The 23,991-nt window shown below is 43.7% G+C and overlaps 23 non-coding genes and 24 pseudogenes across 23 annotated transcripts; all 47 read right to left on the reverse strand.

Annotated features, from left to right (window-relative positions):
- Nucleotides 1-45: 45 nt before the first annotated feature.
- LOC147947366 (5S ribosomal RNA) lies at nt 46-164 on the reverse strand. The gene has a single exon (XR_015595921.1). It is a non-coding gene; the product is annotated as a 5S ribosomal RNA (ribosomal RNA).
- A 405-nt stretch (nt 165-569) lies between these two features.
- LOC147947367 (5S ribosomal RNA) lies at nt 570-688 on the reverse strand (annotated as a pseudogene).
- Nucleotides 689-1,086: 398 nt separating this feature from the next.
- LOC147947368 (5S ribosomal RNA) lies at nt 1,087-1,205 on the reverse strand (annotated as a pseudogene).
- A 396-nt stretch (nt 1,206-1,601) lies between these two features.
- LOC147947369 (5S ribosomal RNA) lies at nt 1,602-1,719 on the reverse strand. Its single transcript, XR_015595855.1, has one exon. It is a non-coding gene; the product is annotated as a 5S ribosomal RNA (ribosomal RNA).
- Nucleotides 1,720-2,113: 394 nt separating this feature from the next.
- On the reverse strand, nt 2,114-2,232 carry LOC147947370 (5S ribosomal RNA). Its single transcript, XR_015595760.1, has one exon. It is a non-coding gene; the product is annotated as a 5S ribosomal RNA (ribosomal RNA).
- Nucleotides 2,233-2,630: 398 nt separating this feature from the next.
- Nucleotides 2,631-2,749, reverse strand: LOC147947371 (5S ribosomal RNA; annotated as a pseudogene).
- A 397-nt stretch (nt 2,750-3,146) lies between these two features.
- Nucleotides 3,147-3,265, reverse strand: LOC147947372 (5S ribosomal RNA; annotated as a pseudogene).
- Nucleotides 3,266-3,662: 397 nt separating this feature from the next.
- Nucleotides 3,663-3,781, reverse strand: LOC147947373 (5S ribosomal RNA). Its single transcript, XR_015595980.1, has one exon. It is a non-coding gene; the product is annotated as a 5S ribosomal RNA (ribosomal RNA).
- Nucleotides 3,782-4,176: 395 nt separating this feature from the next.
- On the reverse strand, nt 4,177-4,295 carry LOC147947374 (5S ribosomal RNA). Its single transcript, XR_015595816.1, has one exon. It is a non-coding gene; the product is annotated as a 5S ribosomal RNA (ribosomal RNA).
- A 398-nt stretch (nt 4,296-4,693) lies between these two features.
- Nucleotides 4,694-4,812, reverse strand: LOC147947375 (5S ribosomal RNA; annotated as a pseudogene).
- A 396-nt stretch (nt 4,813-5,208) lies between these two features.
- On the reverse strand, nt 5,209-5,327 carry LOC147947376 (5S ribosomal RNA). Its single transcript, XR_015595828.1, has one exon. It is a non-coding gene; the product is annotated as a 5S ribosomal RNA (ribosomal RNA).
- Nucleotides 5,328-5,724: 397 nt separating this feature from the next.
- LOC147947377 (5S ribosomal RNA) lies at nt 5,725-5,843 on the reverse strand. Its single transcript, XR_015595933.1, has one exon. It is a non-coding gene; the product is annotated as a 5S ribosomal RNA (ribosomal RNA).
- A 405-nt stretch (nt 5,844-6,248) lies between these two features.
- On the reverse strand, nt 6,249-6,367 carry LOC147947378 (5S ribosomal RNA; annotated as a pseudogene).
- A 400-nt stretch (nt 6,368-6,767) lies between these two features.
- On the reverse strand, nt 6,768-6,886 carry LOC147947379 (5S ribosomal RNA; annotated as a pseudogene).
- Nucleotides 6,887-7,284: 398 nt separating this feature from the next.
- LOC147947380 (5S ribosomal RNA) lies at nt 7,285-7,402 on the reverse strand (annotated as a pseudogene).
- Nucleotides 7,403-7,799: 397 nt separating this feature from the next.
- On the reverse strand, nt 7,800-7,918 carry LOC147947381 (5S ribosomal RNA). The gene has a single exon (XR_015595910.1). It is a non-coding gene; the product is annotated as a 5S ribosomal RNA (ribosomal RNA).
- A 397-nt stretch (nt 7,919-8,315) lies between these two features.
- LOC147947382 (5S ribosomal RNA) lies at nt 8,316-8,434 on the reverse strand. Its single transcript, XR_015595852.1, has one exon. It is a non-coding gene; the product is annotated as a 5S ribosomal RNA (ribosomal RNA).
- Nucleotides 8,435-8,839: 405 nt separating this feature from the next.
- Nucleotides 8,840-8,958, reverse strand: LOC147947383 (5S ribosomal RNA; annotated as a pseudogene).
- A 397-nt stretch (nt 8,959-9,355) lies between these two features.
- LOC147947384 (5S ribosomal RNA) lies at nt 9,356-9,474 on the reverse strand. Its single transcript, XR_015595974.1, has one exon. It is a non-coding gene; the product is annotated as a 5S ribosomal RNA (ribosomal RNA).
- A 395-nt stretch (nt 9,475-9,869) lies between these two features.
- On the reverse strand, nt 9,870-9,988 carry LOC147947385 (5S ribosomal RNA). Its single transcript, XR_015595944.1, has one exon. It is a non-coding gene; the product is annotated as a 5S ribosomal RNA (ribosomal RNA).
- Nucleotides 9,989-10,393: 405 nt separating this feature from the next.
- Nucleotides 10,394-10,512, reverse strand: LOC147947386 (5S ribosomal RNA; annotated as a pseudogene).
- Nucleotides 10,513-10,909: 397 nt separating this feature from the next.
- LOC147947387 (5S ribosomal RNA) lies at nt 10,910-11,028 on the reverse strand. Its single transcript, XR_015595975.1, has one exon. It is a non-coding gene; the product is annotated as a 5S ribosomal RNA (ribosomal RNA).
- Nucleotides 11,029-11,424: 396 nt separating this feature from the next.
- Nucleotides 11,425-11,542, reverse strand: LOC147947388 (5S ribosomal RNA; annotated as a pseudogene).
- Nucleotides 11,543-11,936: 394 nt separating this feature from the next.
- LOC147947389 (5S ribosomal RNA) lies at nt 11,937-12,055 on the reverse strand. The gene has a single exon (XR_015595842.1). It is a non-coding gene; the product is annotated as a 5S ribosomal RNA (ribosomal RNA).
- A 393-nt stretch (nt 12,056-12,448) lies between these two features.
- Nucleotides 12,449-12,567, reverse strand: LOC147947390 (5S ribosomal RNA; annotated as a pseudogene).
- A 397-nt stretch (nt 12,568-12,964) lies between these two features.
- Nucleotides 12,965-13,082, reverse strand: LOC147947391 (5S ribosomal RNA; annotated as a pseudogene).
- A 395-nt stretch (nt 13,083-13,477) lies between these two features.
- On the reverse strand, nt 13,478-13,596 carry LOC147947392 (5S ribosomal RNA). The gene has a single exon (XR_015595854.1). It is a non-coding gene; the product is annotated as a 5S ribosomal RNA (ribosomal RNA).
- A 397-nt stretch (nt 13,597-13,993) lies between these two features.
- On the reverse strand, nt 13,994-14,112 carry LOC147947393 (5S ribosomal RNA). Its single transcript, XR_015595808.1, has one exon. It is a non-coding gene; the product is annotated as a 5S ribosomal RNA (ribosomal RNA).
- Nucleotides 14,113-14,512: 400 nt separating this feature from the next.
- On the reverse strand, nt 14,513-14,631 carry LOC147947394 (5S ribosomal RNA; annotated as a pseudogene).
- A 400-nt stretch (nt 14,632-15,031) lies between these two features.
- Nucleotides 15,032-15,150, reverse strand: LOC147947395 (5S ribosomal RNA; annotated as a pseudogene).
- Nucleotides 15,151-15,548: 398 nt separating this feature from the next.
- On the reverse strand, nt 15,549-15,667 carry LOC147947396 (5S ribosomal RNA). Its single transcript, XR_015595976.1, has one exon. It is a non-coding gene; the product is annotated as a 5S ribosomal RNA (ribosomal RNA).
- Nucleotides 15,668-16,066: 399 nt separating this feature from the next.
- Nucleotides 16,067-16,185, reverse strand: LOC147947397 (5S ribosomal RNA; annotated as a pseudogene).
- A 397-nt stretch (nt 16,186-16,582) lies between these two features.
- LOC147947398 (5S ribosomal RNA) lies at nt 16,583-16,700 on the reverse strand (annotated as a pseudogene).
- A 394-nt stretch (nt 16,701-17,094) lies between these two features.
- Nucleotides 17,095-17,213, reverse strand: LOC147947399 (5S ribosomal RNA). The gene has a single exon (XR_015595865.1). It is a non-coding gene; the product is annotated as a 5S ribosomal RNA (ribosomal RNA).
- Nucleotides 17,214-17,606: 393 nt separating this feature from the next.
- LOC147947400 (5S ribosomal RNA) lies at nt 17,607-17,725 on the reverse strand (annotated as a pseudogene).
- A 397-nt stretch (nt 17,726-18,122) lies between these two features.
- On the reverse strand, nt 18,123-18,240 carry LOC147947401 (5S ribosomal RNA; annotated as a pseudogene).
- Nucleotides 18,241-18,635: 395 nt separating this feature from the next.
- Nucleotides 18,636-18,754, reverse strand: LOC147947402 (5S ribosomal RNA). Its single transcript, XR_015595876.1, has one exon. It is a non-coding gene; the product is annotated as a 5S ribosomal RNA (ribosomal RNA).
- A 398-nt stretch (nt 18,755-19,152) lies between these two features.
- LOC147947403 (5S ribosomal RNA) lies at nt 19,153-19,271 on the reverse strand. Its single transcript, XR_015595809.1, has one exon. It is a non-coding gene; the product is annotated as a 5S ribosomal RNA (ribosomal RNA).
- A 402-nt stretch (nt 19,272-19,673) lies between these two features.
- Nucleotides 19,674-19,792, reverse strand: LOC147947404 (5S ribosomal RNA; annotated as a pseudogene).
- Nucleotides 19,793-20,189: 397 nt separating this feature from the next.
- LOC147947405 (5S ribosomal RNA) lies at nt 20,190-20,308 on the reverse strand. Its single transcript, XR_015595977.1, has one exon. It is a non-coding gene; the product is annotated as a 5S ribosomal RNA (ribosomal RNA).
- A 396-nt stretch (nt 20,309-20,704) lies between these two features.
- Nucleotides 20,705-20,823, reverse strand: LOC147947406 (5S ribosomal RNA). The gene has a single exon (XR_015595956.1). It is a non-coding gene; the product is annotated as a 5S ribosomal RNA (ribosomal RNA).
- A 402-nt stretch (nt 20,824-21,225) lies between these two features.
- LOC147947407 (5S ribosomal RNA) lies at nt 21,226-21,344 on the reverse strand (annotated as a pseudogene).
- Nucleotides 21,345-21,741: 397 nt separating this feature from the next.
- Nucleotides 21,742-21,860, reverse strand: LOC147947408 (5S ribosomal RNA). Its single transcript, XR_015596017.1, has one exon. It is a non-coding gene; the product is annotated as a 5S ribosomal RNA (ribosomal RNA).
- A 406-nt stretch (nt 21,861-22,266) lies between these two features.
- On the reverse strand, nt 22,267-22,384 carry LOC147947409 (5S ribosomal RNA; annotated as a pseudogene).
- Nucleotides 22,385-22,787: 403 nt separating this feature from the next.
- Nucleotides 22,788-22,906, reverse strand: LOC147947410 (5S ribosomal RNA; annotated as a pseudogene).
- A 397-nt stretch (nt 22,907-23,303) lies between these two features.
- LOC147947411 (5S ribosomal RNA) lies at nt 23,304-23,422 on the reverse strand (annotated as a pseudogene).
- Nucleotides 23,423-23,817: 395 nt separating this feature from the next.
- Nucleotides 23,818-23,936, reverse strand: LOC147947412 (5S ribosomal RNA). Its single transcript, XR_015595867.1, has one exon. It is a non-coding gene; the product is annotated as a 5S ribosomal RNA (ribosomal RNA).
- Between the last annotated feature and the right edge of the window lie 55 nt (nt 23,937-23,991).

The following is a 23,991-nucleotide window of genomic DNA, read 5'->3' on the forward strand; positions in this document are numbered from 1 at the left end:
TATAGTCTTACGCAACAACCAAAAAAAAAAAAAAAAAAAGAGGGAGGGATGCAACACGAGGACTTCGCGGGAGGTCACCCATCCTAGTACTACTCTCGCCCAAGCACGCTTAACTGCGGAGTTCTAATGGGATCCGGTGCATTAGTGCTGGTATGATCGCATCCGAAAGTATATACCATGCAGTCGCATATATCGTTTTTTGAAAACTCAAGGGATCATTCAATGTGGGTCCCACTTGATATGTCGACCGGTTTATTCACCTTGGACGTGCTTACAACCGCGAAAAACAAGAGATAACCATATCCAAACATAATTTTGTACTCGTAGCTAATTGTGTCGCGATCACAAAAAAACATCTCAAACACCTTCGAACGTCAAAAATTCGTCCTCCGGAATGGTCCAATGGAACGAAGACCCATTGCCTTTCCAGAAAAACTCTTGGGGCTTTCCGAATTGGTATTATGGGTCGCGTGGTTCCTCACGATGTAAAAGTTACGAGGTTCTGTTTGTACTATATAGTCTTACGCAACAACCAAAAAAAAAAAAAAAAAAAAAAAAAAAAAGAGGGATGGTTGCAACAAGAGGACTTCCCGGGAGGTCACCCATCCTAGTACTACTCTCGCCCAAGCCTGCTTAACTGCGGAGTTCTAATGGGATCCAGTGCATTAGTGCTGGTATGATCGCATCCGAAAGTATATACCATGCAGTCGCATATATCGTTTTTTGAAAACTCAAGGGATCATTCAATGTGGGTCCCACTTGATATGTCGACCGGTTTATTAACCTTGGACGTGCTTCCAACCGCGAAAAAAAAGAGATAACCATATCCAAACATAATTTTGTACTCGTAGCTAATTGTGTCGCGATCACAAAAAAACATCCGAAACACCTTCAAACGTCAAAATTTGGCCTCCGGAAAGGTCCAATGGAACGTAGACCCATTGCCTTGCCAGAAACACTCTTGGGGCTTTCCCAGTTGGTATTATGGGTACGTGGTTCCTCACGATGTAAAAGTTACGACGCTCTGTTTGTACTATATAGTCTTACGCAACAACCAAAAAAAAAAAAAAAAAAAAAAAAGAGAGAGGGATGCAACACGAGGACTTCCCGGGAGGTCACCCATCCTAGTACTACTCTCGCCCAAGGACGCTTTACTGCGGAGTTCTGATGGGATCCAGTGCATTAGTGCTGGTATGATCGCAACCGTTAGTATATACTATGCAATCGCATATATCGTTTTTTGAAAACTCAAGGGATCATTCAATGTGGGTCCCACTTGATATGTGGACCGGTTTTTCACCTTGGACGTGCTTCCAACCGCAAAAAACAAGAGATAACCATATCTAAACATAATTTTGTGCTCGTAGCTAATTGTGTCGCGATCACAAAAAAACATCCGAAACACCTTCAAACGTCAAAATTCGGCCTCCGGAATGGTCCAATGGAACGTAGACCCATTGCCTTGCCAGAAACACTCTTGGGGGTTTCCCAATTAGTATTATGGGTCGCGTGGTTCCTCACGATGTAAAAGTTACTACGCTCTGTTTGTACTATATAGTCTTACGCAACAACCAAAAAAAAACAAAAAAAAAAAAGAGGGAGGGATGCAACACGAGGACTTCCCGGGGGTCACCCATCCTAGTACTACTCTCGCCCAAGCGCGCTTAACTGCGGAGTTCTGATGGGATCCGGTGCATTAGTGCTGGTATGATCGCATCCTTAGAATATACCATGCAATTGCATATATCGTTTTTTGAAAACTCAAGGGATCATTCAATGTGGGTCCCACTTGATATGTGGACCGGTTTCTCACCTTGGATGTGCTTCCAACCGCGAAAAACAAGAGATAACCATATCCAAACATAATTTTGTGCTCGTAGCTAATTGTGTCGCGATCACAAAAAAACATCCGAAACACCTTCAAACGTCAAAATTCGGCCTCCGGAATGGTCCAATGGAACGTAGACCCATTGCCTTGCCAGAAACACTCTTGGGGCTTTCCCAGTTGGTATTATGGGTACGTGGTTCCTCACGATGTGAAAGTTACGACGCTCTGTTTGTACCATATAGTCTTACGCAACAACCAAAAAAAAAAAAAAAAAAAAGAGAGAGAGGGATGCAACACGAGGACTTCCCGGGAGGTCACCCATCCTAGTATTACTCTCGCCCAAGCACGCTTAACTGCGGAGTTCTAATGGGATCCGGTGCATTAGTGCTGGTATGATCGCATCCGAAAGTATATACCATGCAGTCGCATATATCGTTTTTTGAAAACTCAAGGGATCATTCAATGTGGGTCCCACTTGATATGTCGACCGGTTTATTCACCTTGGACGTGCTTCCAACCGCGAAAAACAAGAGATAACCATATCCAAACATAATTTTGTGCTCGTAGCTAATTGTGTCGCATTCACAAAAAAAACATTCGAAACACCTTCAAACGTCAAAATTCGGCCTCCGGAATGGTCCAATGGAACGTAGACCCATTGCCTTGCCAGAAACACTCTTGGGGCTTTCCCAGTTGGTATTATGGGTGCGTGGTTCCTCACGATGTAAAAGTTACGACGCTCTGTTTGTACTATATAGTCTTACGCAACTAACAAAAAAAAAAAAAAAAAAAAAAAGAGAGAGGGATGCAACACGAGGACTTCCCGGGAGGTCACCCATCCTAGTACTACTCTCGCCCAAGGACGCTTAGCTGCATAGTTCTGATGGGATCCAGTGCATTAGTGCTGGTATGATCGCATCCGTTAGTATATACTATGCAATCACATATATCGTTTTTTGAAAACTCAAGGGATCATTCAATGTGGGTCCCACTTGATATGTGGACCGGTTTCTCACCTTGGACGTGCTTCCAACCGCGAAAAACAAGAGATAACCATATCCAAACATAATTTTGTGCTCGTAGCTAATTGTGTCGCGATCACAAAAAAACATCCGAAACACCTTCAAACGTCAAAATTTGGCCTCCGGAATGGTCCAATGGAACGTAGACCCATTGCCTTGCCAGAAACACTCTTGGGGCTTTCCCAGTTGGTATTATGGGTACGTGGTTCCTCACGATGTAAAAGTTACGACGCTCTGTTTGTACTATATAGTCTTACGCAACAACCAAAAAAAAAAAAAAAAAAAAAAAAGAGAGAGGGATGCAACACGAGGACTTCCCGGGAGGTCACCCATCCTAGTACTACTCTCGCCCAAGGACGCTTTACTGCGGAGTTCTGATGGGATCCAGTGCATTAGTGCTGGTATGATTGCAACCGTTAGTATATACTATGCAATCGCATATATCGTTTTTTGAAAACTCAAGGGATCATTCAATGTGGGTCCCACTTGATATGTGGACCGGTTTTTCACCTTGGACGTGCTTCCAACCGCAAAAAACAAGAGATAACCATATCCAAACATAATTTTGTGCTCGTAGCTAATTGTGTCGCGATCACAAAAAAACATCCGAAACACCTTCAAACGTCAAAATTCGGCCTCCGGAATGGTCCAATGGAACGTAGACCCATTGCCTTGCCAGAAACACTCTTGGGGGTTTCCCAATTAGTATTATGGGTCGCGTGGTTCCTCACGATGTAAAAGTTACGACGCTCTGCTTGTACTATATAGTCTTACGCAACAACCAAAAAAAAACAAAAAAAAAAAAAGAGGGAGGGATGCAACACGAGGACTTCCCGGGAGGTCACCCATCCTAGTACTACTCTCGCCCAAGCGCGCTTAACTGCGGAGTTCTGATGGGATCCGGTGCATTAGTGCTGGTATGATCGCATCCTTAGAATATACCATGCAATTGCATATATCGTTTTTTGAAAACTCAAGGGATCATTCAATGTGGGTCCCACTTGATATGTGGACCGGTTTCTCACCTTGGATGTGCTTCCAACCGCGAAAAACAAGAGATAACCATATCCAAACATAATTTTGTGCTCGTAGCTAATTGTGTCGCGATCACAAAAAAACATCTGAAACACCTTCAAACGTCAAAATTCGGCCTCCGGAATGGTCCAATGGAACGTAGACCCATTGCCTTGCCAGAAACACTCTTGGGGCTTTCCCAGTTGGTATTATGGGTACGTGGTTCCTCACGATGTAAAAGTTACGACGCTCTGTTTGTACTATATAGTCTTACGCAACAACCAAAAAAAAAAAAAAAAAAAAAGAGAGAGAGGGATGCAACACGAGGACTTCCCGGGAGGTCACCCATCCTAGTACTACTCTCGCCCAAGCACGCTTAACTGCGGAGTTCTAATGGGATCCGGTGCATTAGTGCTGGTATGATCGCATCCGAAAGTATATACCATGCAGTCGCATATATCGTTTTTTGAAAACTCAAGGGATCATTCAATGTGGGTCCCACTTGATATGTCGACCGGTTTATTCACCTTGGACGTGCTTCCAACCGCGAAAAACAAGAGATAACCATATCCAAACATAATTTTGTGCTCGTAGCTAATTGTGTCGCATTCACAAAAAAAACATTCGAAACACCTTCAAACGTCAAAATTCGGCCTCCGGAATGGTCCAATGGAACGTAGACCCATTGCCTTGCCAGAAACACTCTTGGGGCTTTCCCAGTTGGTATTATGGGTGCGTGGTTCCTCACGATGTAAAAGTTACGACGCTCTGTTTGTACTATATAGTCTTACGCAACTAACAAAAAAAAAAAAAAAAAAAAAAAGAGAGAGGGATGCAACACGAGGACTTCCCGGGAGGTCACCCATCCTAGTACTACTCTCGCCCAAGGACGCTTAGCTGCATAGTTCTGATGGGATCCAGTGCATTAGTGCTGGTATGATCGCATCCGTTAGTATATACTATGCAATCACATATATCGTTTTTTGAAAACTCAAGGGATCATTCAATGTGGGTCCCACTTGATATGTGGACCGGTTTCTCACCTTGGACGTGCTTCCAACCGCGAAAAACAAGAGATAACCATATCCAAACATAATTTTGTGCTCGTAGCTAATTGTGTCGCGATCACAAAAAAACATCTGAAACACCTTCAAACGTCAAAATTCGGCCTCCGGAATGGTCCAATGGAACGTAGACCCATTGCCTTGCCAGAAACACTCTTGGGGCTTTCCCAGTTGGTATTATGGGTACGTGGTTCCTCACGATGTAAAAGTTACGACGCTCTGTTTGTACTATATAGTCTTACGCAACAACCAAAAAAAAAAAAAAAAAAAAAGAGAGAGAGGGATGCAACACGAGGACTTCCCGGGAGGTCACCCATCCTAGTACTACTCTCGCCCAAGCACGCTTAACTGCGGAGTTCTAATGGGATCCGGTGCATTAGTGCTGGTATGATCGCATCCGAAAGTATATACCATGCAGTCGCATATATCGTTTTTTGAAAACTCAAGGGATCATTCAATGTGGGTCCCACTTGATATGTCGACCGGTTTATTCACCTTGGACGTGCTTCCAACCGCGAAAAACAAGAGATAACCATATCCAAACATAATTTTGTACTCGTAGCTAATTGTGTCGCGATCACAAAAAAACATCTCAAACACCTTCGAACGTCAAAAATTCGTCCTCCGGAATGGTCCAATGGTACGAAGACCCATTGCCTTGCCAGAAACACTCTTGGGGCTTTCCGGAATGGTATTATGGGTCGCGTGGTTCCTCACGATGTAAAAGTTACGACGTTCTGTTTGTACTATATAGTCTTACGCAACAACCAAAAAAAAAAAAAAAAAAAAAGAGGGAGGGATGCAACACGAGGACTTCGCGGGAGGTCACCCATCCTAGTACTACTCTCGCCCAAGCACGCTTAACTGCGGAGTTCTAATGGGATCCGGTGCATTAGTGCTGGTATGATCGCATCCGAAAGTATATACCATGCAGTCGCATATATCGTTTTTTGAAAACTCAAGGGATCATTCAATGTGGGTCCCACTTGATATGTCGACCGGTTTATTCACCTTGGACATGCTTAAAACCGCGAAAAACAAGAGATAACCATATCCAAACATAATTTTGTACTCGTAGCTAATTGTGTCGCGATCACAAAAAAACATCTCAAACACCTTCGAATGTCAAAAATTCATCCTCCGGAATGGTCCAATGGAACGAAGACCCATTGCCTTGCCAGAAAAACTCTTGGGGCTTTCCGAATTGGTATTATGGGTCGCGTGGTTCCTCACGATGTAAAAGTTACGAGGTTCTGTTTGTACTATATAGTCTTACGCAACAACCAAAAAAAAAAAAAAAAAAAAAAAAAAAAAGAGGGATGGTTGCAACAAGAGGACTTCCCGGGAGGTCACCCATCCTAGTACTACTCTCGCCCAAGCCTGCTTAACTGCGGAGTTCTAATGGGATCCAGTGCATTAGTGCTGGTATGATCGCATCCGAAAGTATATACCATGCAGTCGCATATATCGTTTTTTGAAAACTCAAGGGATCATTCAATGTGGGTCCCACTTGATATGTCGACCGGTTTATTCACCTTGGACAAGCTTCCAACCGCGAAAAAAAAAAGATAACCGTATCCAAACATAATTTTGTGCTCGTACCTAATTGTGTCGCGTTCACAAAAAAAACATTCGAAACACCTTCAAACGTCAAAATTCGGCCTCCGGAATGGTCCAATGGAACGTAGACCCATTGCCTTGCCAGAAACACTCTTGGGGCTTTCCCAGTTGGTATTATGGGTGCGTGGTTCCTCACGATGTAAAAGTTACGACGCTCTGTTTGTACTATATAGTCTTACGCAACTACCAAAAAAAAAAAAAAAAAAAAAAAAAGAGAGAGGGATGCAACACGAGGACTTCCCGGGAGGTCACCCATCCTAGTACTACTCTCGCCCAAGGACGCTTAGCTGCATAGTTCTGATGGGATCCAGTGCATTAGTGCTGGTATGATCGCATCCGTTAGTATATACTATGCAATCACATATATCGTTTTTTGAAAACTCAAGGGATCATTCAATGTGGGTCCCACTTGATATGTGGACCGGTTTTTCACCTTGGACGTGCTTCCAACCGCAAAAAACAAGAGATAACCATATCCAAACATAATTTTGTGCTCGTAGCTAATTGTGTCGCGATCACAAAAAAACATCCGAAACACCTTCAAACGTCAAAATTCGGCCTCCGGAATGGTCCAATGGAACGTAGACCCATTGCCTTGCCAGAAACACTCTTGGGGGTTTCCCAATTAGTATTATGGGTCGCGTGGTTCCTCACGATGTAAAAGTTACGACGCTCTGTTTGTACTATATAGTCTTACGCAACAACCAAAAAAAAACAAAAAAAAAAAAAAGAGGGAGGGATGCAACACGAGGACTTCCCGGGCGTCACCCATCCTAGTACTACTCTCGCCCAAGCGCGCTTAACTGCGGAGTTCTGATGGGATCCGGTGCATTAGTGCTGGTATGATCGCATCCTTAGAATATACCATGCAATTGCATATATCGTTTTTTGAAAACTCAAGGGATCATTCAATGTGGGTCCCACTTGATATGTGGACCGGTTTCTCACCTTGGATGTGCTTCCAACCGCGAAAAACAAGAGATAACCATATCCAAACATAATTTTGTGCTCGTAGCTAATTGTGTCGCGATCAGAAAAAAACATCCGAAACACCTTCAAACGTCAAAATTCGGCCTCCGGAATGGTCCAATGGAACGTAGACCCATTGCCTTGCCAGAAACACTCTTGGGGCTTTCCCAGTTGGTATTATGGGTACGTGGTTCCTCACGATGTAAAAGTTACGACGCTCTGTTTGTACCATATAGTCTTACGCAACAACCAAAAAAAAAAAAAAAAAAAAAAAGAGAGAGAGGGATGCAACACGAGGACTTCCCGGGAGGTCACCCATCCTAGTACTACTCTCGCCCAAGCACGCTTCACTGCGGAGTTCTAATGGGATCCGGTGCATTAGTGCTGGTATGATCGCATCCGAAAGTATATACCATGCAGTCGCATATATCGTTTTTTGAAAACTCAAGGGATCATTCAATGTGGGTCCCACTTGATATGTCGACCGGTTTATTCACCTTGGACGTGCTTCCAACCGCGAAAAACAAGAGATAACCATATCCAAACATCATTTTGTGCTTGTAGCTAATTGTGTCGCGATCACAAAAAAACATCCGAAACACCTTCAAACGTCAAAATTCGGCCTCCGGAATGGTCCAATGGAACGTAGACCCATTGCCTTGCCAGAAACACTCTTGGGGCTTTCCGGAATGGTATTATGGGTCGCGTGGTTCCTCACGATGTAAAAGTTACGACGTTCTGTTTGTACTATATAGTCTTACGCAACAACCAAAAAAAAAAAAAAAAAAAAAAGAGGGAGGGATGTAACACGAGGACTTCGCGGGAGGTCACCCATCCTAGTACTACTCTCGCCCAAGCACGCTTAACTGCGGAGTTCTAATGGGATCCGGTGCATTAGTGCTGGTATGATCGCATCCGAAAGTATATACCATGCAGTCGCATATATCGTTTTTTGAAAACTCAAGGGATCATTCAATGTGGGTCCCACTTGATATGTCAACCGGTTTATTCACCTTGGACGTGCTTACAACCGCGAATAACAAGAGATAACCATATCCAAACATAATTTTGTACTCGTAGCTAATTGTGTCGCGATCACAAAAAAACATCTCAAACACCTTCGAACGTCAAAAATTCATCCTCCGGAATGGTCCAATGGAACGAAGACCCATTGCCTTGCCAGAAAAACTCTTGGGGCTTTCCGAATTGGTATTATGGGTCGCGTGGTTCCTCACGATGTAAAAGTTACGAGGTTCTGTTTGTACTATATAGTCTTACGCAACAACCAAAAAAAAAAAAAAAAAAAAAAAAAAAAAGAGGGATGGTTGCAACAAGAGGACTTCCCGGGAGGTCACCCATCCTAGTACTACTCTCGCCCAAGCCTGCTTAACTGCGGAGTTCTAATGGGATCCAGTGCATTAGTGCTGGTATGATCGCATCCGAAAGTATATACCATGCAGTCGCATATATCGTTTTTTGAAAACTCAAGGGATCATTCAATGTGGGTCCCACTTGATATGTCGACCGGTTTATTCACCTTGGACGTGCTTCCAACCGCGAAAAACAAGAGATAACCATATCCAAACATAATTTTGTGCTCGTAGCTAATTGTGTCGCGTTCAGAAAAAAAACACTCGAAACACCTTCAAACGTCAAAATTCGGCCTCCGGAATGGTCCAATGGAACGTAGACCCATTGCCTTGCCAGAAACACTCTTGGGGCTTTCCCAGTTGGTATTATGGGTGCGTGGTTCCTCACGATGTAAAAGTTACGACGCTCTGTTTGTACTATATAGTCTTACGCAACAACCAAAAAAAAAAAAAAAAAAAAAAGAGAGAGGGATGCAACACGAGGACTTCCCGGGAGGTCACCCATCCTAGTACTACTCTCGCCCAAGGACGCTTTACTGCGGAGTTCTGATGGGATCCAGTGCATTAGTGCTGGTATGATCGCATCCGTTAGTATATACTATGCAATCGCATATATCGTTTTTTGAAAACTCAAGGGATCATTCATTGTGGGTCCCACTTTATATGTGGACCAGTTTTTCACCTTGGACATGCTTCCAACCGCGAAAAACAAGAGATAACCATATCCAAACATAATTTTGTGCTCGTAGCTAATTGTGTCGCGATCACAAAAAAACATCCGAAAGACCTTCTAACGTCAAAATTCGGCCTCCAGAATGGTCCAATGGAACAAAGACCCGTTGCCTTGCCAGAAACACTCTTGGGGCTTTCCGGAATGGTATTATGGGTCGCGTGGTTCCTCACGATGTAAAAGTTACGACGTTCTGTTTGTACTATATAGTCTTACGCAACAACCAAAAAAAAAAAAAAAAAAAAAGAGGGAGGGATGCAACACGAGGACTTCGCGGGAGGTCACCCATCCTAGTACTACTCTCGCCCAAGCACGCTTAACTGCGGAGTTCTAATGGGATCCGGTGCATTAGTGCTGGTATGATCGCATCCGAAAGTATATACCATGCAGTCGCATATATTGTTTTTTGAAAACTCAAGGGATCATTCAATGTGGGTCCCACTTGATATGTCGACCGGTTTATTCACCTTGGACGTGCTTACAACCGCGAATAACAAGAGATAACCATATCCAAACATAATTTTGTACTCGTAGCTAATTGTGTCGCGATCACAAAAAACCATCTCAAACACCTTCGAACGTCAAAAATTCGGCCTCCGGAATGGTCCAATGGAACGAAGACCCATTGCCTTGCCAGAAAAACTCTTGGGGCTTTCCCAATTGGTATTATGGGTCGCGTGGTTCCTCACGATGTAAAAGTTACGACGTTCTGTTTGTACTATATAGTCTTACGCAACAACCAAAAAAAAAAAAAAAAAAAAAAAAAAAAAGAGGGAGGGATGCAACAAGAGGACTTACCGGGAGGTCACCCATCCTAGTACTACTCTCGCCCAAGCCTGCTTAACTGCGGAGTGCTAATGGGATCCAGTGCATTAGTGCTGGTATGATCGCATCCGAAAGTATATACCATGCAGTCGCATATATCGTTTTTTGAAAACTCAAGGGATCATTCAATGTGGGTCCCACTTGATATGTCGACCGGTTTATTCACCTTGGACGTGCTTCCAACCGCGAAAAACAAGAGATAACCATATCCAAACATAATTTTGTGCTCGTAGCTAATTGTGTCGCGTTCACAAAAAAAACACTCCGAACACCTTCAAACGTCAAAATTCGGCCTCCGGAATGGTCCAATGGAACGTAGACCCATTGCCTTGCCAGAAACACTCTTGGGGCTTTCCCAGTTGGTATTATGGGTGCGTGGTTCCTCACGATGTAAAAGTTACGACGCTCTGTTTGTACTATATAGTCTTACGCAACAACCAAAAAAAAAAAAAAAAAAAAAAGAGAGAGGGATGCAACACGAGGACTTCCCGGGAGGTCACCCATCCTAGTACTACTCTCGCCCAAGGACGCTTTACTGCGGAGTTCTGATGGGATCCAGTGCATTAGTGCTGGTATGATCGCATCCGTTAGTATATACTATGCAATCGCATATATCGTTTTTTGAAAACTCAAGGGATCATTCATTGTGGGTCCCACTTTATATGTGGACCAGTTTTTCACCTTGGACATGCTTCCAACCGCGAAAAACAAGAGATAACCATATCCAAACATAATTTTGTGCTCGTAGCTAATTGTGTCGCGATCACAAAAAAACATCCGAAACACCTTCTAACGTCAAAATTCGGCCTCCGGAATGGTCCAATGGAACGTAGACCCATTGCCTTGCCAGAAACACTCTTGGGGGTTTCCCAATTAGTATTATGGGTCGCGTGGTTCCTCACGATGTAAAAGTTACGACGCTCTGTTTGTACTATATAGTCTTACGCAACAACCAAAAAAAAAAAAAAAAAAAAAAGAGGGAGGGATGCAACACGAGGACTTCCCGGGCGTCACCCATCCTAGTACTACTCTCGCCCAAGCGCGCTTAACTGCGGAGTTCTGAGGGGATCCGGTGCATTAGTGCTGGTATGATCGCATCCTTAGAATATACCATGCAATTGCATATATCGTTTTTTGAAAACTCAAGGGATCATTCAATGTGGGTCCCACTTGATATGTGGACCGGTTTCTCACCTTGGATGTGCTTCCAACCGCGAAAAACAAGAGATAACCATATCCAAACATAATTTTGTGCTCGTAGCTAATTGTGTCGCGATCACAAAAAAACATCCGAAACACCTTCAAACGTCAAAATTCGGCCTCCGGAATGGTCCAATGGAACGTAGACCCATTGCCTTGCCAGAAACACTCTTGGGGCTTTCCCAGTTGGTATTATGGGTACGTGGTTCCTCACGACGTAAAAGTTACGACGCTCTGTTTGTACCATATAGTCTTACGCAACAACCAAAAAAAAAAAAAAAAAAAAGAGAGAGAGGGATGCAACACGAGGACTTCCCGGGAGGTCACCCATCCTAGTACTACTCTCGCCCAAGCACGCTTAACTGCGGAGTTCTAATGGGATCCGGTGCATTAGTGCTGGTATGATCGCATCCGAAAGTATATACCATGCAGTCGCATATATCGTTTTTTGAAAACTCAAGGGATCATTCAATGTGGGTCCCACTTGATATGTCGACCGGTTTATTCACCTTGGACGTGCTTCCAACCGCGAAAAACAAGAGATAACCATATCCAAACATAATTTTGTACTCGTAGCTAATTGTGTCGCGATCACAAAAAAACATCTCAAACACCTTTGAACGTCAAAAATTCGTCCTCCGGAATGGTCCAATGGAACGTAGACCCATTGCCTTGCCAGAAACACTCTTGGGGCTTTCCCAGTTGGTATTATGGGTGCGTGGTTCCTCACGATGTAAAAGTTACGACGCTCTGTTTGTACTATATAGTCTTACGCAACTACCAAAAAAAAAAAAAAAAAAGAGAGAGGGATGCAACACGAGGACTTCCCGGGAGGTCACCCATCCTAGTACTACTCTCGCCCAAGGACGCTTAGCTGCATAGTTCTGATGGGATCCAGTGCATTAGTGCTGGTATGATCGCATCCGTTAGTATATACTATGCAATCACATATATCGTTTTTTGAAAACTCAAGGGATCATTCAATGTGGGTCCCACTTGATATGTGGACCGGTTTTTCACCTTGGACGTGCTTCCAACCGCAAAAAACAAGAGATAACCATATCCAAACATAATTTTGTGCTCGTAGCTAATTGTGTCGCGATCACAAAAAAACATCCGAAACACCTTCAAACGTCAAAATTCGGCCTCCGGAATGGTCCAATGGAACGTAGACCCATTGCCTTGCCAGAAACACTCTTGGGGGTTTCCCAATTAGTATTATGGGTCGCGTGGTTCCTCACGATGTAAAAGTTACGACGCTCTGTTTGTACTATATAGTCTTACGCAACAACCAAAAAAAAAAAAAAAAAAAAAAAGAGGGAGGGATGCAACACGAGGACTTCCCGGGCGTCACCCATCCTAGTACTACTCTCGCCCAAGCGCGCTTAACTGCGGAGTTCTGATGGGATCCGGTGCATTAGTGCTGGTATGATCGCATCCTTAGAATATACCATGCAATTGCATATATCGTTTTTTGAAAACTCAAGGGATCATTCAATGTGGGTCCCACTTGATATGTGGACCGGTTTCTCACCTTGGATGTGCTTCCAACCGCGAAAAACAAGAGATAACCATATCCAAACATAATTTTGTGCTCGTAGCTAATTGTGTCGCGATCACAAAAAAACATCCGAAACACCTTCAAACGTCAAAATTCGGCCTCCGGAATGGTCCAATGGAACGTAGACCCATTGCCTTGCCAGAAACACTCTTGGGGCTTTCCCAGTTGGTATTATGGGTACGTGGTTCCTCACGATGTAAAAGTTACGACGCTCTGTTTGTACCATATAGTCTTACGCAACAACCAAAAAAAAAAAAAAAAAAAAAGAGAGAGAGGGATGCAACACGAGGACTTCCCGGGAGGTCACCCATCCTAGTACTACTCTCGCCCAAGCACGCTTAACTGCGGAGTTCTAATGGGATCCGGTGCATTAGTGCTGGTATGATCGCATCCGAAAGTATATACCATGCAGTCGCATATATCGTTTTTTGAAAACTCAAGGGATCATTCAATGTGGGTCCCACTTGATATGTCGACCGGTTTATTCACCTTGGACGTGCTTCCAACCGCGAAAAACAAGAGATAACCATATCCAAACATAATTTTGTACTCGTAGCTAATTGTGTCGCGATCACAAAAAAACATCTCAAACACCTTCGAACGTCAAAAATTCGTCCTCCGGAATGGTCCAATGGTACGAAGACCCATTGCCTTGCCAGAAACACTCTTGGGGCTTTCCGGAATGGTATTATGGGTCGCGTGGTTCCTCACGATGTAAAAGTTACGACGTTCTGTTTGTACTATATAGTCTTACGCAACAACCAAAAAAAAAAAAAAAAAAAAAGAGGGAGGGATGCAACACGAGGACTTCGCGGGAGGTCACCCATCCTAGTACTACTCTCGCCCAAGCACGCTTAACTGCGGAGTTCTAATGGGATCCGGTGCATTAGTGATGGTATGATCGCATCCGAAAGTATATACCATGCAGTCGCATATATCGTTTTTTGAAAACTCAAGGGATCATTCAATGTGGGTCCCACTTGATATGTCGACCGGTTTATTCACCTTGGACGTGCTTACAACCGCGAATAACAAGAGATAACCATATCCAAACATAATTTTGTACTCGTAGCTAATTGTGTCGCGATCACAAAGAAACATCTCAAACACCTTCGAACGTCAAAAATTCGGCCTCCAGAATGGTCCAATGGAACGAAGACCCATTGCCTTGCCAGAAAAACTCTTGGGGCTTTCCCAATTGGTATTATGGGTCGCGTGGTTCCTCACGATGTAAAAGTTACGACGTTCTGTTTGTACTATATAGTCTTACGCAACAACCAAAAAAAAAAAAAAAAAAAAAAAAGAGGGAGGGATGCAACAAGAGGACTTACCGGGAGGTCACCCATCCTAGTACTACTCTCGCCCAAGCCTGCTTAACTGCGGAGTGCTAATGGGATCCAGTGCATTAGTGCTGGTATGATCGCATCCGAAAGTATATACCATGCAGTCGCATATATCGTTTTTTGAAAACTCAAGGGATCATTCAATGTGGGTCCCACTTGATATGTCGACCGGTTTATTCACCTTGGACGTGCTTACAACCGCGAATAACAAGAGATAACCATATCCAAACATAATTTTGTACTCGTAGCTAATTGTGTCGCGATCACAAAGAAACATCTCAAACACCTTCGAACGTCAAAAATTCGGCCTCCAGAATGGTCCAATGGAACGAAGACCCATTGCCTTGCCAGAAAAACTCTTGGGGCTTTCCCAATTGGTATTATGGGTCGCGTGGTTCCTCACGATGTAAAAGTTACGACGTTCTGTTTGTACTATATAGTCTTACGCAACAACCAAAAAAAAAAAAAAAAAAAAAAAAGAGGGAGGGATGCAACAAGAGGACTTACCGGGAGGTCACCCATCCTAGTACTACTCTCGCCCAAGCCTGCTTAACTGCGGAGTGCTAATGGGATCCAGTGCATTAGTGCTGGTATGATCGCATCCGAAAGTATATACCATGCAGTCGCATATATCGTTTTTTGAAAACTCAAGGGATCATTCAATGTGGGTCCCACTTGATATGTCGACCGGTTTATTCACCTTGGACGTGCTTCCAACCGCGAAAAACAAGAGATAACCATATCCAAACATAATTTTGTGCTCGTAGCTAATTGTGTCGCGTTCAGAAAAAAAACACTCGAAACACCTTCAAACGTCAAAATTCGGCCTCCGGAATGGTCCAATGGAACGTAGACCCATTGCCTTGCCAGAAACACTCTTGGGGCTTTCCCAGTTGGTATTATGGGTGCGTGGTTCCTCACGATGTAAAAGTTACGACGCTCTGTTTGTACTATATAGTCTTACGCAACAACCAAAAAAAAAAAAAAAAAAAAAGAGAGAGAGGGATGCAACACGAGGACTTCCCGGGAGGTCACCCATCCTAGTACTACTCTCGCCCAAGGACGCTTTACTGCGGAGTTCTGATGGGATCCAGTGCATTAGTGCTGGTATGATCGCATCCGTTAGTATATACTATGCAATCGCATATATCGTTTTTTGAAAACTCAAGGGATCATTCATTGTGGGTCCCACTTTATATGTGGACCAGTTTTTCACCTTGGACATGCTTCCAACCGCGAAAAACAAGAGATAACCATATCCAAACATAATTTTGTGCTCGTAGCTAATTGTGTCGCGATCACAAAAAAACATCCGAAACACCTTCTAACGTCAAAATTCGGCCTCCGGAATGGTCCAATGGAACAAAGACCCGTTGCCTTGCCTGAAACACTCTTGGGGCTTTCCGGAATGGTATTATGGGTCGCGTGGTTCCTCACGATGTAAAAGTTACGACGTTCTGTTTGTACTATATAGTCTTACGCAACAACCAAAAAAAAAAAAAAAAAAAAAAAAAGAGAGAGGGATGCAACACGAGGACTTCCCGGGAGGTCACCCATCCTAGTACTACTCTCGCCCAAGGACGCTTAGCTGCATAGTTCTGATGGGATCCAGTGCATTAGTGCTGGTATGATCGCATCCGTTAGTATATACTATGCAATCACATATATCGTTTTTTGAAAACTCAAGGGATCATTCAATGTGGGTCCCACTTGATATGTGGACCGGTTTTTCACCTTGGACGTGCTTCCAACCGCAAAAAACAAGAGATAACCATATCCAAACATAATTTTGTGCTCGTAGCTAATTGTGTCGCGATCACAAAAAAACATCCGAAACACCTTCAAACGTCAAAATTCGGCCTCCGGAATGGTCCAATGGAACGTAGACCCATTGCCTTGCCAGAAACACTCTTGGGGGTTTCCCAATTAGTATTATGGGTCGCGTGGTTCCTCACGATGTAAAAGTTACGACGCTCTGTTTGTACTATATAGTCTTACGCAACAACCAAAAAAAAAAAAAAAAAAAAAAAGAGGGAGGGATGCAACACGAGGACTTCCCGGGCGTCACCCATCCTAGTACTACTCTCGCCCAAGCGCGCTTAACTGCGGAGTTCTGAGGGGATCCGGTGCATTAGTGCTGGTATGATCGCATCCTTAGAATATACCATGCAATTGCATATATCGTTTTTTGAAAACTCAAGGGATCATTCAATGTGGGTCCCACTTGATATGTGGACCGGTTTCTCACCTTGGATGTGCTTCCAACCGCGAAAAACAAGAGATAACCATATCCAAACATAATTTTGTGCTCGTAGCTAATTGTGTCGCGATCACAAAAAAACATCCGAAACACCTTCAAACGTCAAAATTCGGCCTCCGGAATGGTCCAATGGAACGTAGACCCATTGCCTTGCTAGAAACACTCTTGGGGCTTTCCCAGTTGGTATTATGGGTACGTGGTTCCTCACGATGTAAAAGTTACGACGCTCTGTTTGTACCATATAGTCTTACGCAACAACCAAAAAAAAAAAAAAAAAAAAGAGAGAGAGGGATGCAACACGAGGACTTCCCGGGAGGTCACCCATCCTAGTACTACTCTCGCCCAAGCACGCTTAACTGCGGAGTTCTAATGGGATCCGGTGCATTAGTGCTGGTATGATCGCATCCGAAAGTATATACCATGCAGTCGCATATATCGTTTTTTGAAAACTCAAGGGATCATTCAATGTGGGTCCCACTTGATATGTCGACCGGTTTATTCACCTTGGACGTGCTTCCAACCGCGAAAAACAAGAGATAACCATATCCAAACATAATTTTGTACTCGTAGCTAATTGTGTCGCGATCACAAAAAAACATCTCAAACACCTTCGAACGTCAAAAATTCGTCCTCCGGAATGGTCCAATGGAACGTAGACCCATTGCCTTGCCAGAAACACTCTTGGGGCTTTCCCAGTTGGTATTATGGGTGCGTGGTTCCTCACGATGTAAAAGTTACGACGCTCTGTTTGTACTATATAGTCTTACGCAACTACCAAAAAAAAAAAAAAAAAAGAGAGAGGGATGCAACACGAGGACTTCCCGGGAGGTCACCCATCCTAGTACTACTCTCGCCCAAGGACGCTTAGCTGCATAGTTCTGATGGGATCCAGTGCATTAGTGCTGGTATGATCGCATCCGTTAGTATATACTATGCAATCACATATATCGTTTTTTGAAAACTCAAGGGATCATTCAATGTGGGTCCCACTTGATATGTGGACCAGTTTTTCACCTTGGACGTGCTTCCAACCGCTAAAAACAAGAGATAACCATATCCAAACATAATTTTGTGCTCGTAGCTAATTGTGTCGCGATCACAAAAAAACATCCGAAACACCTTCAAACGTCAAAATTCGGCCTCCGGAATGGTCCAATGGAACGTAGACCCATTGCCTTGCCAGAAACACTCTTGGGGGTTTCCCAATTAGTATTATGGGTCGCGTGGTTCCTCACGATGTAAAAGTTACGACGCTCTGTTTGTACTATATAGTCTTACGCAACAACCAAAAAAAAAAAAAAAAAAAAAAAGAGGGAGGGATGCAACACGAGGACTTCCCGGGCGTCACCCATCCTAGTACTACTCTCGCCCAAGCGCGCTTAACTGCGGAGTTCTGATGGGATCCGGTGCATTAGTGCTGGTATGATCGCATCCTTAGAATATACCATGCAATTGCATATATCGTTTTTTGAAAACTCAAGGGATCATTCAATGTGGGTCCCACTTGATATGTGGACCGGTTTCTCACCTTGGATGTGCTTCCAACCGTGAAAAACAAGAGATAACCATATCCAAACATAATTTTGTGCTCGTAGCTAATTGTGTCGCGATCACAAAAAAACATCCGAAACACCTTCAAACGTCAAAATTCGGCCTCCGGAATGGTCCAATGGAACGTAGACCCATTGCCTTGCCAGAAACACTCTTGGGGCTTTCCCAGTTGGTATTATGGGTACGTGGTTCCTCACGATGTAAAAGTTACGACGCTCTGTTTGTACCATATAGTCTTACGCAACAGCCAAAAAAAAAAAAAAAAAAAAAGAGAGAGAGGGATGCAACACGAGGACTTCCCGGGAGGTCACCCATCCTAGTACTACTCTCGCCCAAGCACGCTTAACTGCGGAGTTCTAATGGGATCCGGTGCATTAGTGCTGGTATGATCGCATCCGAAAGTATATACCATGCAGTCGCATATATCGTTTTTTGAAAACTCAAGGGATCATTCAATGTGGGTCCCACTTGATATGTCGACCGGTTTATTCACCTTGGACGTGCTTCCAACCGCGAAAAACAAGAGATAACCATATCCAAACATAATTTTGTACTCGTAGCTAATTGTGTCGCGATCACAAAAAAACATCTCAAACACCTTCGAACGTCAAAAATTCGTCCTCCGGAATGGTCCAATGGTACGAAGACCCATTGCCTTGCCAGAAACACTCTTGGGGCTTTCCGGAATGGTATTATGGGTCGCGTGGTTCCTCACGATGTAAAAGTTACGACGTTCTGTTTGTACTATATAGTCTTACGCAACAACCAAAAAAAAAAAAAAAAAAAAAAGAGGGAGGGATGCAACACGAGGACTTCGCGGGAGGTCACCCATCCTAGTACTACTCTCGCCCAAGCACGCTTAACTGCGGAGTTCTAATGGGATCCGGTGCATTAGTGATGGTATGATCGCATCCGAAAGTATATACCATGCAGTCGCATATATCGTTTTTTGAAAACTCAAGGGATCATTCAATGTGGGTCCCACTTGATATGTCGACCGGTTTATTCACCTTGGACGTGCTTACAACCGCGAATAACAAGAGATAACCATATCCAAACATAATTTTGTACTCGTAGCTAATTGTGTCGCGATCACAAAGAAACATCTCAAACACCTTCGAACGTCAAAAATTCGGCCTCCAGAATGGTCCAATGGAACGAAGACCCATTGCCTTGCCAGAAAAACTCTTGGGGCTTTCCCAATTGGTATTATGGGTCGCGTGGTTCCTCACGATGTAAAAGTTACGACGTTCTGTTTGTACTATATAGTCTTACGCAACAACCAAAAAAAAAAAAAAAAAAAAAAAAAAGAGGGAGGGATGCAACAAGAGGACTTACCGGGAGGTCACCCATCCTAGTACTACTCTCGCCCAAGCCTGCTTAACTGCGGAGTGCTAATGGGATCCAGTGCATTAGTGCTGGTATGATCGCATCCGAAAGTATATACCATGCAGTCGCATATATCGTTTTTTGAAAACTCAAGGGATCATTCAATGTGGGTCCCACTTGATATGTCGACCGGTTTATTCACCTTGGACGTGCTTCCAACCGCGAAAAACAAGAGATAACCATATCCAAACATAATTTTGTGCTCGTAGCTAATTGTGTCGCGTTCAGAAAAAAAACACTCGAAACACCTTCAAACGTCAAAATTCGGCCTCCGGAATGGTCCAATGGAACGTAGACCCATTGCCTTGCCAGAAACACTCTTGGGGCTTTCCCAGTTGGTATTATGGGTGCGTGGTTCCTCACGATGTAAAAGTTACGACGCTCTGTTTGTACTATATAGTCTTACGCAACAACCAAAAAAAAAAAAAAAAAAAAGAGAGAGAGGGATGCAACACGAGGACTTCCCGGGAGGTCACCCATCCTAGTACTACTCTCGCCCAAGGACGCTTTACTGCGGAGTTCTGATGGGATCCAGTGCATTAGTGCTGGTATGATCGCATCCGTTAGTATATACTATGCAATCGCATATATCGTTTTTTGAAAACTCAAGGGATCATTCATTGTGGGTCCCACTTTATATGTGGACCAGTTTTTCACCTTGGACATGCTTCCAACCGCGAAAAACAAGAGATAACCATATCCAAACATAATTTTGTGCTCGTAGCTAATTGTGTCGCGATCACAAAAAAACATCCGAAACACCTTCTAACGTCAAAATTCGGCCTCCGGAATGGTCCAATGGAACAAAGACCCGTTGCCTTGCCTGAAACACTCTTGGGGCTTTCCGGAATGGTATTATGGGTCGCGTGGTTCCTCACGATGTAAAAGTTACGACGTTCTGTTTGTACTATATAGTCTTACGCAACAACCAAAAAAAAAAAAAAAAAAAAAAGAGGGAGGGATGCAACACGAGGACTTCGCGGGAGGTCACCCATCCTAGTACTACTCTCGCCCAAGCACGCTTAACTGCGGAGTTCTAATGGGATCCGGTGCATTAGTGCTGGTATGATCGCATCCGAAAGTATATACCATGCAGTCGCATATATCGTTTTTTGAAAACTCAAGGGATCATTCAATGTGGGTCCCACTTGATATGTCGACCGGTTTATTCACCTTGGACGTGCTTACAACCGCGAATAACAAGAGATAACCATATCCAAACATAATTTTGTACTCGTAGCTAATTGTGTCGCGATCACAAAAAAACATCTCAAACACCTTCGAACGTCAAAAATTCGGCCTCCGGAATGGTCCAATGGAACGAAGACCCATTGCCTTGCCAGAAAAACTCTTGGGGCTTTCCCAATTGGTATTATGGGTCGCGTGGTTCCTCACGATGTAAAAGTTACGACGTTCTGTTTGTACTATATAGTCTTACGCAACAACCAAAAAAAAAAAAAAAAAAAAAAAAAAGAGGGAGGGATGCAACAAGAGGACTTACCGGGAGGTCACCCATCCTAGTACTACTCTCGCCCAAGCCTGCTTAACTGCGGAGTGCTAATGGGATCCAGTGCATTAGAGCTGGTATGATCGCATCCGAAAGTATATACCATGCAGTCGCATATATCGTTTTTTGAAAACTCAAGGGATCATTCAATGTGGGTCCCACTTGATATGTCGACCGGTTTATTCACCTTGGACGTGCTTCCAACCGCGAAAAACAAGAGATAACCATATCCAAACATAATTTTGTGCTCGTAGCTAATTGTGTCGCGTTCACAAAAAAAACACTCGAAACACCTTCAAACGTCAAAATTCGGCCTCCGGAATGGTCCAATGGAACGTAGACCCATTGCCTTGCCAGAAACACTCTTGGGGCTTTCCCAGTTGGTATTATGGGTGCGTGGTTCCTCACGATGTAAAAGTTACGACGCTCTGTTTGTACTATATAGTCTTACGCAACATCCAAAAAAAAAAAAAAAAAAAAAAGAGAGAGGGATGCAACACAAGGACTTCCCGGGAGGTCACCCATCCTAGTACTACTCTCGCCCAAGGACGCTTTACTGCGGAGTTCTGATGGGATCCAGTGCATTAGTGCTGGTATGATCGCATCCGTTAGTATATACTATGCAATCGCATATATCGTTTTTTGAAAACTCAAGGGATCATTCATTGTGGGTCCCACTTTATATGTGGACCAGTTTTTCACCTTGGACATGCTTCCAACCGCGAAAAACAAGAGATAACCATATCCAAACATAATTTTGTGCTCGTAGCTAATTGTGTCGCGATCACAAAAAAACATCCGAAACACCTTCTAACGTCAAAATTCGGCCTCCGGAATGGTCCAATGGAACAAAGACCCGTTACCTTGCCAGAAACACTCTTGGGGCTTTCCGAATTGGTATTATGGGTCGCGTGGTTCCTCACGATGTAAAAGTTATGACGTTCTGTTTGTACTATATAGTCTTACGCAAAAACCAAAAAAAAAAAAAAAAAAAAAAAAAAAAAAAAGAGGGAGGGATCAACACGAGGACTTCCCGGGAGGTCACCCATCCTAGTACTACTCTCGCCCAAGCCTGCTTGACTGCGGAGTTCTAATGGGATCCAGTGCATTAGTCCTGGTATGATCGCATCCGAAAGTATATACCATGCAGTCGCATATATCATTTTTTAAAAACTCAAGGGATCATTCAATGTGGGTCCCACTTGATATGTCGACCGGTTTATTCACCTTGGACGTGCTTCCAACTGCAAAAAACAAGAGATAACCATATCCAAACATAATTTTGTGCTCGTAGCTAATTGTGTCGCGTTCACAAAAAAAACATTCGAAACACCTTCAAACGTCAAAATTCGGCCTCCGGAATGGTCCAATGGAACGTAGACCCATTGCCTTGCCTGAAACACTCTTGGGGCTTTCCGAATTGGTATTATGGGTGCGTGGTTCCTCACGATGTAAAAGTTACGACGCTCTGTTTGTACTATATAGTCTTACGCAACAACCAAAAAAAAAAAAAAAAAAAAAAAAAAAAGAGGGAGGGTTGCAACAAGAGGACATCCCGGGAGGTCACCCATCCTAGTACTACTCTCGCCCAAGCCTGCTTAACTGCGGAGTTCTAATGGGATCCAGTGCATTAGTGCTGGTATGATCGCATCCGAAAGTATATACCATGCAGTCGCATATATCGTTTTTTGAAAACTCAAGGGATCATTCAATGTGGGTCCCACTTGATATGTCGACCGGTTTATTCACCTTGGACGTGCTTCCAACCGCGAAAAACAAGAGATAACCATATCCAAACATAATTTTGTGCTCGTAGCTAATTGTGTCGCATTCACAAAAAAAACATTCGAAACACCTTCAAACGTCAAAATTCGGCCTCCGGAATGGTCCAATGGAACGTAGACACATTGCCTTGCTAGAAACACTCTTGGGGCTTTCCCAGTTGGTATTATGGGTGCGTGGTTCCTCACGATGTAAAAGTTACGAAGCTCTATTTGTACTATATAGTCTTACGCAACAACCAAAAAAAAAAAAAAAAAAAAAAGAGAGAGGGATGCAACACGAGGACTTCCCGGGAGGTCACCCATCCTAGTACTACTCTCGCCCAAGGAAGCATTACTGCGGAGTTCTGATGGGATCCGGTGCATTAGTGCTGGTATGATCGCATCCGAAAGTATATACCATGCAGTCGCATATATCGTTTTTTGAAAACTCAAGGGATCATTCAATGTGGGTCCCACTTGATATGTGGACCGGTTTTTCACCTTGGACGTGCTTCCAACCGCAAAAAACAAGAGATAACCATATCCAAACATAATTTTGTGCTCGTAGCTAATTGTATCGCGTTCACAAAAAAAACATTCGAAACACCTTCAAACGTCAAAATTCGGCCTCCGGAATGGTCCAATGGAACGTAGACCCATTGCCTTGCCAGAAACACTCTTGGGGCTTTCCGGATTGGTATTATGGGTCGCGTGGTTCCTCACGATGTAAAAGTTACGACGTTCTGTTTGTACTATATAGTCTTACGCAACAACCAAAAAAAAAAAAAAAAAAAAGAGGGAGGGATGCAACACGAGGACTTCGTGGGAGGTCACCCATCCTAGTACTACTCTCGCCCAAGCACGCTTAACTGCGGAGTTCTAATGAGATCCGGTGCATTAGTGCTGGTATGATCGCATCCGAAAGTATATACCATGCAGTCGCATATATCGTTTTTTGAAAACTCAAGGGATCAT

Source organism: Camelina sativa, chromosome 3, assembly GCF_030686135.1.
Source record: "Camelina sativa cultivar CO46 ecotype springtype chromosome 3, ASM3068613v1".
Taxonomy (NCBI): domain Eukaryota; kingdom Viridiplantae; phylum Streptophyta; class Magnoliopsida; order Brassicales; family Brassicaceae; genus Camelina; species Camelina sativa.